This window comes from Triticum dicoccoides, chromosome 3B, assembly GCF_002162155.2.
Source record: "Triticum dicoccoides isolate Atlit2015 ecotype Zavitan chromosome 3B, WEW_v2.0, whole genome shotgun sequence".
Classification (NCBI taxonomy): Eukaryota; Viridiplantae; Streptophyta; class Magnoliopsida; order Poales; family Poaceae; genus Triticum; species Triticum dicoccoides.
Window position 1 is genome coordinate 46363374 of NC_041385.1, and position 7899 is coordinate 46371272.

At 51.0% G+C, this 7899-nt stretch overlaps 1 long non-coding RNA gene across 2 annotated transcripts in view; it reads right to left on the reverse strand.

The window, feature by feature from the left end:
• The window catches only part of LOC119274600, a 10205-nt gene extending 2599 nt beyond the window's left edge, over window positions 1-7606 (reverse strand). For both annotated transcript variants that reach the window (XR_005135225.1, XR_005135224.1), the window contains exon 1: window positions 7167-7606. This is a non-coding gene — a long non-coding RNA (uncharacterized LOC119274600). The remainder of the gene's footprint in view (window positions 1-7166) is intronic.
• Between the last annotated feature and the right edge of the window lie 293 nt (window positions 7607-7899).

Here is a 7899-nt window from a genome sequence, read left to right on the forward strand (position 1 = left end):
CGGCGCGACAAGCGTCCCCGGGCGGCAGGTAGCTTCTGCTCATGTGTGCGTTGGGACGGCGGCACCAGAAATGGTGCAGGCTTTGGCCGGCGGTATTTCCTCTGGCATGTTGGGGTGGGTGGCGGCCTCCCCTCCAAGTTTTGGTGGCGAACGGCAGCGTCTTGAAGATCTGCATCTTGGCTGGATGTGGTCGCCAGATGTAGCTCATCGATGTTGGCTGACGGTGAGGTAGGCGGTGGCCTCGGCGTGGTGATGGTGCGGTCGCCGTGTTGGGGGTGTGCGGGCCGGCTCGCATAAGTGCCTCGGGGATGGTGGTCCAGAAGGCTCCGAGCGAAAGTTTCCCGGTTCTTGCCGGTAGCAGCATCGGCACCTGTGGGCGTCGCTCTCCTCCTTGAGGCGTCGCCATGGAGTCTTCTTCGACCTTTCCCATCCTCAGAGCAAGCTTTTTAGGGGAAATCCTAGACCAGTCCGGTCAGGCAACGGGCGTTGTTCTCACGTCGTCTTCCTCCGTTGGGGCGTCGCCTTGAAAATCTTGCTCCCATCCACATTTCTTGGTGGGCTTGACGCACGTGGCGTCATAGTTGGCAGGTGGCCACCTACCAACTGGTGATGCATGGATCCCGTGAGATGCCTTGCGCGGCAACGATAGCGATGAAGAGTGATGGTTTAGTCACGGCAAGAACTTGGTAGTCAGCGCTTGTTCCGGCATGTCCGACGGGTCTTCGTGTTGGTCTTTTACTGCTAGAAGTCAGAGCTGTCGTGTATTGTGTGGCAACTTTGACCTGCATTGGGTAGTCCTCTCATGAAGATCTTCATTGGCGCGAGCTTTGCATATATGTTCAAATCTCGTCATCAGAATCGGAGCTACCAGTCCTCTACGCGACGAGTCGATTGTTTGGCATGGGCCGGTGCGGGCTTTGCAAAGCCGCTGCGACGAGGCTTTCTTTGGTGGCTGTTCTTCAGTAAAGTATGAGTCGCTGGCTCGAGGAGTGATGACATGACCCCGGTGGACAACTTTGACGGCGGCTCTCTCTTTGGTGGTGCCTGCGGCTTGTGTTGGTAGCCAGGTTGGTTGGGTGTTCCCTCGAGGCTGTCGTGTTCCATGACGGACGACGAGTGTGTTTGTGCCAGTTTTCCGTTAATTAACCTGGCAATTCTCTTCTTTACTAATGAGATTTGGCAAAGCTTTTGCCTCCGTTTAGAAGAAAAAAAATGTGCAACAGAGAACTTTCCTAGTTTTGATTTTTTTTAAATAAGCTATCTTGCCTGCATCAGAAGGACATGACTGGGGCGGTGAAGTACTACCCGCTCATGCCAAGAGGTCATGATCCTTCCCCGCATGCGCCCCTCTGAACAATCTAGTTGTCCTTCAGACAGCACTGCCGGAATGAAAACTCCAACAGTTGGCGCGCCAAGTAGGGGCAATGCATGGAGATCGATCCCAGCTGATTGAAATGGCCCTATCCGTGTGAGCTGGCTTCGCACCAAGCCGGGTCTCTTCTTCGGCCCCCTCCGCCTCGTCCTGGACATGGCCGAGGATCTGATCCGCACGATCCTCTTCTCCAAAGGGAAGATCTTACGCTTTGGTGCCCTCGGGTTCAAGGCCGACGGCTCGCGGATGCCTCCACCCCTTAGAAGAGCCCTACGGTGACGCCTGAAGCTTCAAGCAACCAACCTCCCTAGAGGCCGGACAGGTTGGTGCCAAGTGGGACAAGAAGAAATGGGCTAGCCATCCTGTCCAGGGATTGGAAGAACTTAAGCCCCAAGATACCTAACTGACCGATGGCGGAGATGTGCCCCCTTCATGGACAATGTTCATGGCACAAAGCGGTGGAGTGCCACATCATACGTCGGCAAGGGAGCACCAGAAGACTTGCGCCTACAAAAGCAGCATGGAAACACCGTCGGGCTGCTCCCGACAGCTCTGGCCATGCTCAGGCAAGTCACAAAAGCGAAGGCGTGCCCCGAGAGCCTCGAAAGCAGAACCTTGGCAGAGCAGCTCGTCGAGCAGTGGGCGGAACATGCAAGCTCCATGGCACAAGACCGATGAGTGTCATCTCCTTCACCAGCACGCAAGGAGGACCGAGCCAGAGCTTTTGCCCTAAACAACGACGAACAGGACTCCCTACCTCCCATGGACGGATTCACGGGAGGCAACAAGGCCATTAGCAAGGACTAAAGCACAACGAGGGGCAAGCATGGCGGCAGCCTCCCAAGTCCCAAGCTTCCGGTGCCCAGGCGCACTCCGGCCAATTCTCAAGGTGGCCAAGGTGTCATGCCACTTCTCGTCGTCTTCCCATTGGTACCTAAGCCCCTCATCTTCGGGGCTACAACCCCGAAGGTGTTAATGGGTTGAAGGGAGCGTCGTAAACATCATCCACGTCAGAGTGCTGGATAGCTTACAAGTCCCCTGCTCCAGCGTTAAGTTGGTCCGCTCTCCCATCCACGAGGTTGTCTGCACGCATTGCTCCCAAGCCCTGGGGAGGGTTAACCTCCAAGTCACCTTCAGCTCAACATGGACCAACGGGTTGCGTTTTGAAGTACACGTTGTACCCCGCTGTTCTTGGACGTCCCAGCTTCGTGCTCTTCAAGGCCACCCCTTGCTACGCATGTCTTCAGCTCTAGATGATGGGCCCCAGGGGAGTTATCGTCGCACAAAGGACACAGCCCCCGATCCCTTGGACAAGGAACGCCGTCAGGTAGGACAGATTGTGTCCGACCCATAATCGGCGGTCAACTCCATACGCCCAGACTTGCCTACCGTTCCAACGCTGGCCCAGAGCCCGACCGTGACCGGATGCTCGCCAGGGTCAAAAGGGGAAGGTGGATGCGGGATCCTCCGAGACCAACGTTCCGGGCATCCCAATCGTTGAACAGGGGGCTGACAGGGTTCGAATTGAGAAGTTGTGTCTTCGACTTTTGGTGAGGAGTGGTGAGGTAAAGCACGTGAAGTTGTACCCCCTCCCTGAGTTAGACCGATCAGGGAGGCTAATCTGGAGGCCTTTTGACCAGGGTTGCCGGAACGGAGAAGGGAACATACAAAGGAAGGAAACAACATGGGGAAACCTAGCTTTTCAGACCCAAGCTTTTCAGCTCTTTCAAGGTACCAACAACTGACCCCAGGGTCCTAAACTGCGCTAGCACACCCAAGTGAAGGGTGATCATGGCGTGCCTCGTGGGTTGAAAGTTGAACCCCTTCCAAGAGGGGCATCAAGCATCATGGTTAGGGAGACAGTACCTAAGCAAGAGGTGAGGGCGTTTCCCATGGGAGGTAAACTTTGTCGACCTATCAACCGCCACTGGGTACTCCGAATGATTCATGATACACCCCCACAGTAGGCCACTAGCCAGATTCCCCAACTAAGAGCAAACTGGACATCGCCACTGTTAAGCTTCATGCACTAGCCAACGCAACCAAAAGTCCGAACTCATGGAAAGGGCTAGGCAATCCACATATACACTTCAACACCCCCTCTCACGTGTGATGCGGAAAGTCAACACTTGGATAGACTCAGAGGTATGGCTCAAGAGGCCTATAGGCGGACACAAAGGGGGGAACAACAATTTTCAGATAAATTGCGAAAGCCAGGACTTGAACTCAAGACCTTAGCTCTGATACCATGTTAAGCTTCATGCACTAGCCAACTCAGCCAAAAGTCCGAACTCATGGAAAGGGCTAGGCAATACACATATACACTTCAACAACCATATCCTACCCGTTAATAACTATTAGCCACGGCGTCCCCGCCTAGCAGGGTGGATGTCACTAGGCGACACATTCCCTTCCAACCTTTTTGCCTGACTACTCCCGACTCGCAGTGCTCCCTCTCTATGCATGTAGTCACCAGATGGCAGAACAAAGAGCAAATGGGAACAAAAGGACAAGAGATTCAGTAATGCAAGGCAACCAAACATGTCGCCCAAGTTGACATGCGTTACATAAACAATGCTCTTTTATGTTTTATTGCTTGGAAAGGATGAGAACGATGAAAGATGACGAAAAGCGTCATGACCGAGGTGATCAAGTCAACGATGCCAGAGATCCGAATCGTCAATTGTGGCATGAGGGCGTGTGGTGACTGTGGAAGGAACTTACAGGTAGAGAGCACTCATACTATTACAACTGACAATCACATCAATTGGTTCAAAGGTCGTTCACGGAAAATCCAATAGAGTCGATTTCAAGAGAATAAGAAATTAAGTTTTTAATGATACTAGGAGTAAGAACATGGCAAAGATGGGGCGATTTGGGAAATGAGAAGGGATGCGGAGTTGGCTGGACGTGATGACGGGGATGGAAGACCCATTGCCACACGATGACTTGCCGATAAATAGGATGGGGAGCAAGGGAATGGACAGTACCGGCATCAAACATTTACACCGTGGCGCCATCCATACACCAGTTTGCCGCAGGCTGGTGAAGGCTCGTGGTGTTGAGCTGATTGATGAGGGTGGAGGGATTCCATGTCCTGCAGTTTGGCGCGAGCGACTGGGTGGCAGGCCAGCAAAGCAAGCGCCATGTAGTCATGCGCCACAACACGTGGGGTGTCGAGGCATGCGCCAAGGATGCTGGCAGGAGAGGCATGTCAAGGCACCATCGGGATGCATCTGAATGGTCATATCCAAGGACTGAATGTGGAGGGCCACGACTGTTTGCAGCCAAGGTGAGCTACGGGAGGACCGTTGCAGCCGTGGTGCAGGCTGGGACTGCTGCCATTGGAGGCTTCCAAGGCAGCATCTGAGGATGAGCGGTTGTTCTTCGGCTTGAGCTCCTTCTGAAGGAGCATGTTGCGCATTTGGAGGATGGGAAGGGTGTTGGCATGGGAATGAGGCTGGCGATGTTCTCGAAGTCCTCCTCAAGCCCCTTGAGCATGTTGTACACAAGTTGTTTGTCGGTAACGGGCACGCGAACATTGGCGAGCATGTCAGCTTCCGTTTACTGCTTGTGGCATTAGTCGGCGATGGAGCGGTTGCCTTACTCGAGTTTGCGGAACTCCTAACCGAGGTACATGGCGCAAACCCTGTAGTAATCGCGGAAGAGGGTGGCGATGGACGTTCAAACCTTGCATGCAATGGTTTCCCCCTCCACCATGTCGAGGATGTTGAAGGTGATGGATTTAAATAGCTAATGCATGACGGTGGCATATAGGTGAAGCCATTCCTAGTTGCCAATGGGCGAGGTCTGCTCCTTGTCGAGATGGTCCGCGAGCACAATGGTGACACGGAAGAAAGTGCGCTACTTGGTAAAGTTCGAAGCAGAGAGGTCATGAGTGATGGGAATGATGGCCTTCACGCTTTGAATCGTCGTGGCTTGAGACAAGAGGGCGTTGAGCGGGTTGCGAGTATCAGCCTTGATGCCGACTATGGTGGGAAGAGGGTGTGGTGGTTGCTTCGTATGGTAAGGAGGAGGTGTCGGCGGGAAGGGAGCCAACGAGATAGTTCGAGGGAAGTGTTTCGATCGAATAGCTGATACTATGGAAGTTTTAGAATAGAGACCCCAATCGTGACTTTCCTGATATCTCATATATATACACAAGAGAACACAATCCTGATAACTCATTGCATAATATACACAGGGATATAATCCCAATTACAATCCTAACCATAATGACCTGATTTTCCTAATTATGGCAGGTGCTAAGTATGGAAAGGGGTAACATAATATCACTGATATTCTGTATAACAAACATGATCTACTATTTCAAAGAAATAATATTGGTCTCTTTTAACTATTACACAAGCAACAGAATTTTAAAAAATAAATTAGAGTTCTACAATAAATCTAGGTAGCATAGGCAAAGGATGGTGTAACTTGTAAGGTTATTAATTTGCATCAAAGTCGCTAGTATAACTAATTATACAAAGATAAAAGTCATGAGACCAAAGACCGTTTTAAGGATGAAATCAGTAAGCATAAAGAACACTCTGTAGGTGAAATATATGATAACTATATCTTAAGAATGTCGAATCAGCCTCGGTTGTCACAGTTTTAGCTTAATAAGACTTTAATGTTTAAAAAGAAACGCCCTTCATGGACTCTGCTGCCATATTTCAGTTTTAAGAACTAAGCATGAGCTAGAGCATTTCTAGTAGATGGTGTATCCAGTCGTCTATATGTGATCTGGCATATCAAATCCAATAAAACGCCCCCAGCAGATGTCTATCTCGTCCTCTTAAGGTTCACATTGTCCAAATTGCCTTCACATCCGCCGCATCTAGACTGCGCTCCCAATCCGCAAACCACCGACGCCTCCACCGTCCCGCGTTTTCCTCTCTCCCGAACAGATCCGCTTCACCGCCTGACCTCACCTCCGGCCACCTCCCTCAAGTGTGCACGGGAAGAAAAAAAATGAGCTCTCCAATTTTTCAAGCAGAGGGGTGTATGTGGTGGCGGATCACGTGGCTTCACCACGGCACCGAACAGAAAGGAAGGGGAAGAGCAGGGGGCCAGCCGTGCTTCTCCATGCCCTCGGAAGTAGAGGCCGGGCAGGTGGCATGGAATTGGGGAGGGGTGAGAGCAAGGAGCGAGGTGAAAAAGACAGTCGAAGGGAGTGGGGAGTGCAATGTCGCATCCCAAAGTTTTGACATGCCATCGGAAGAGCAGCCAGGCGGTCTGGTTGTAGTTGTGCGCTGACCGCGTCCGCATCAGGGGGCTTTGCCGTTCCTGCGGTGGTGCCACGAACATGAACTTCATGGCAGCCGTAGGAGTTTCTTTTCAAGAGGAACTAGCTAGCTAGCTACTTGCTGAATTCTGTTGTTGTGCTTACATATGCTTTCGATGTTTTTTCTTTTGTCATTGTTATGACTCATAATCTACAAGTTGGTTTTGTACAGATGAAACTGAATGATTGCAGCCATTTCAACTTAAATGGTTTTTATAGGAGATTATTCAAATATTAAAGAGAGAATGTAGAGGATGAAATTCAGAATATATGTTGGATGAAAGACATATAGAGGACCCTTTATAGATTATGTGGTCTATATGAAGATATGGAGGATCAAATTAGACTATCTACCAGAGATCCGCTTAAGGTCAATTGAAGCTTAAACAACATCTAGTATTCTGTGAGCATGTCTACATCTAGGAACTATATCAGCACAAGGCACAAAGTATTATATCACACAGGTGAACTGGCACATTGAAGGGTATGGAAATTCGGTCCTACCTACTGATAGGGCGGCCCGGAATGGACCTGAGGTCGAACACCACTCATCGGAGTAGCAAGGTGGAGGAATCCCGGCCGGCAAGGGGAGCCATGAAGCTAGGGCTCGTCACGAGCACACCGTTCGTCACGAGCTGACGCGAGTGTCCCATTCTCACCACTAATTACTCCGGCGAATAGGTGGTCGCCGTAAGGGCAAGGCGGCGGCGGTTGCTCCACTTGAAGCGGTGGATTTAGGTGCTGGGTGACCGGCAAGGTCGAGTTGGAAGGTGAAGGCGGTGGAGCAGGCGAGCTTCGAGGGGCGGTGGCGCTAATGGAGGACACGGCCGGCGGCGCTGAGGAAGGGGCACGCTGGGAGGCGGCGGCGTTAGGCAGAGGCAAAGCTAGGGTGGGCACGGTGGAGCCAGCGGGTGGGTAATGGATGAGTTGGGCTTGTGGGTAGGTCTAGCCCATTAGGCCGAGGGTTGCGGCGCAAAGACTTTTCGGTTTTTCCACTGTTGTAGCACGATTTTTCTAGGGTTTTCGTCAGGTTTTCTGTTTCTTTCTTTTCAATTTTACTTTTTTCCCCTTTTTATTTCTTTGGTTTTCTTTGTCATTTTGTCGGTTTTTTAGGTTTTTCATTGGGTTTTTTCATTTATTTTTTCCAACTTATCTGTTTTTTTTCATTTTTCATTTTTCAGCATATGTGTCTACATTTTTCACGACCAATGTAAATTTTTCTACCCATCAGAGGCAT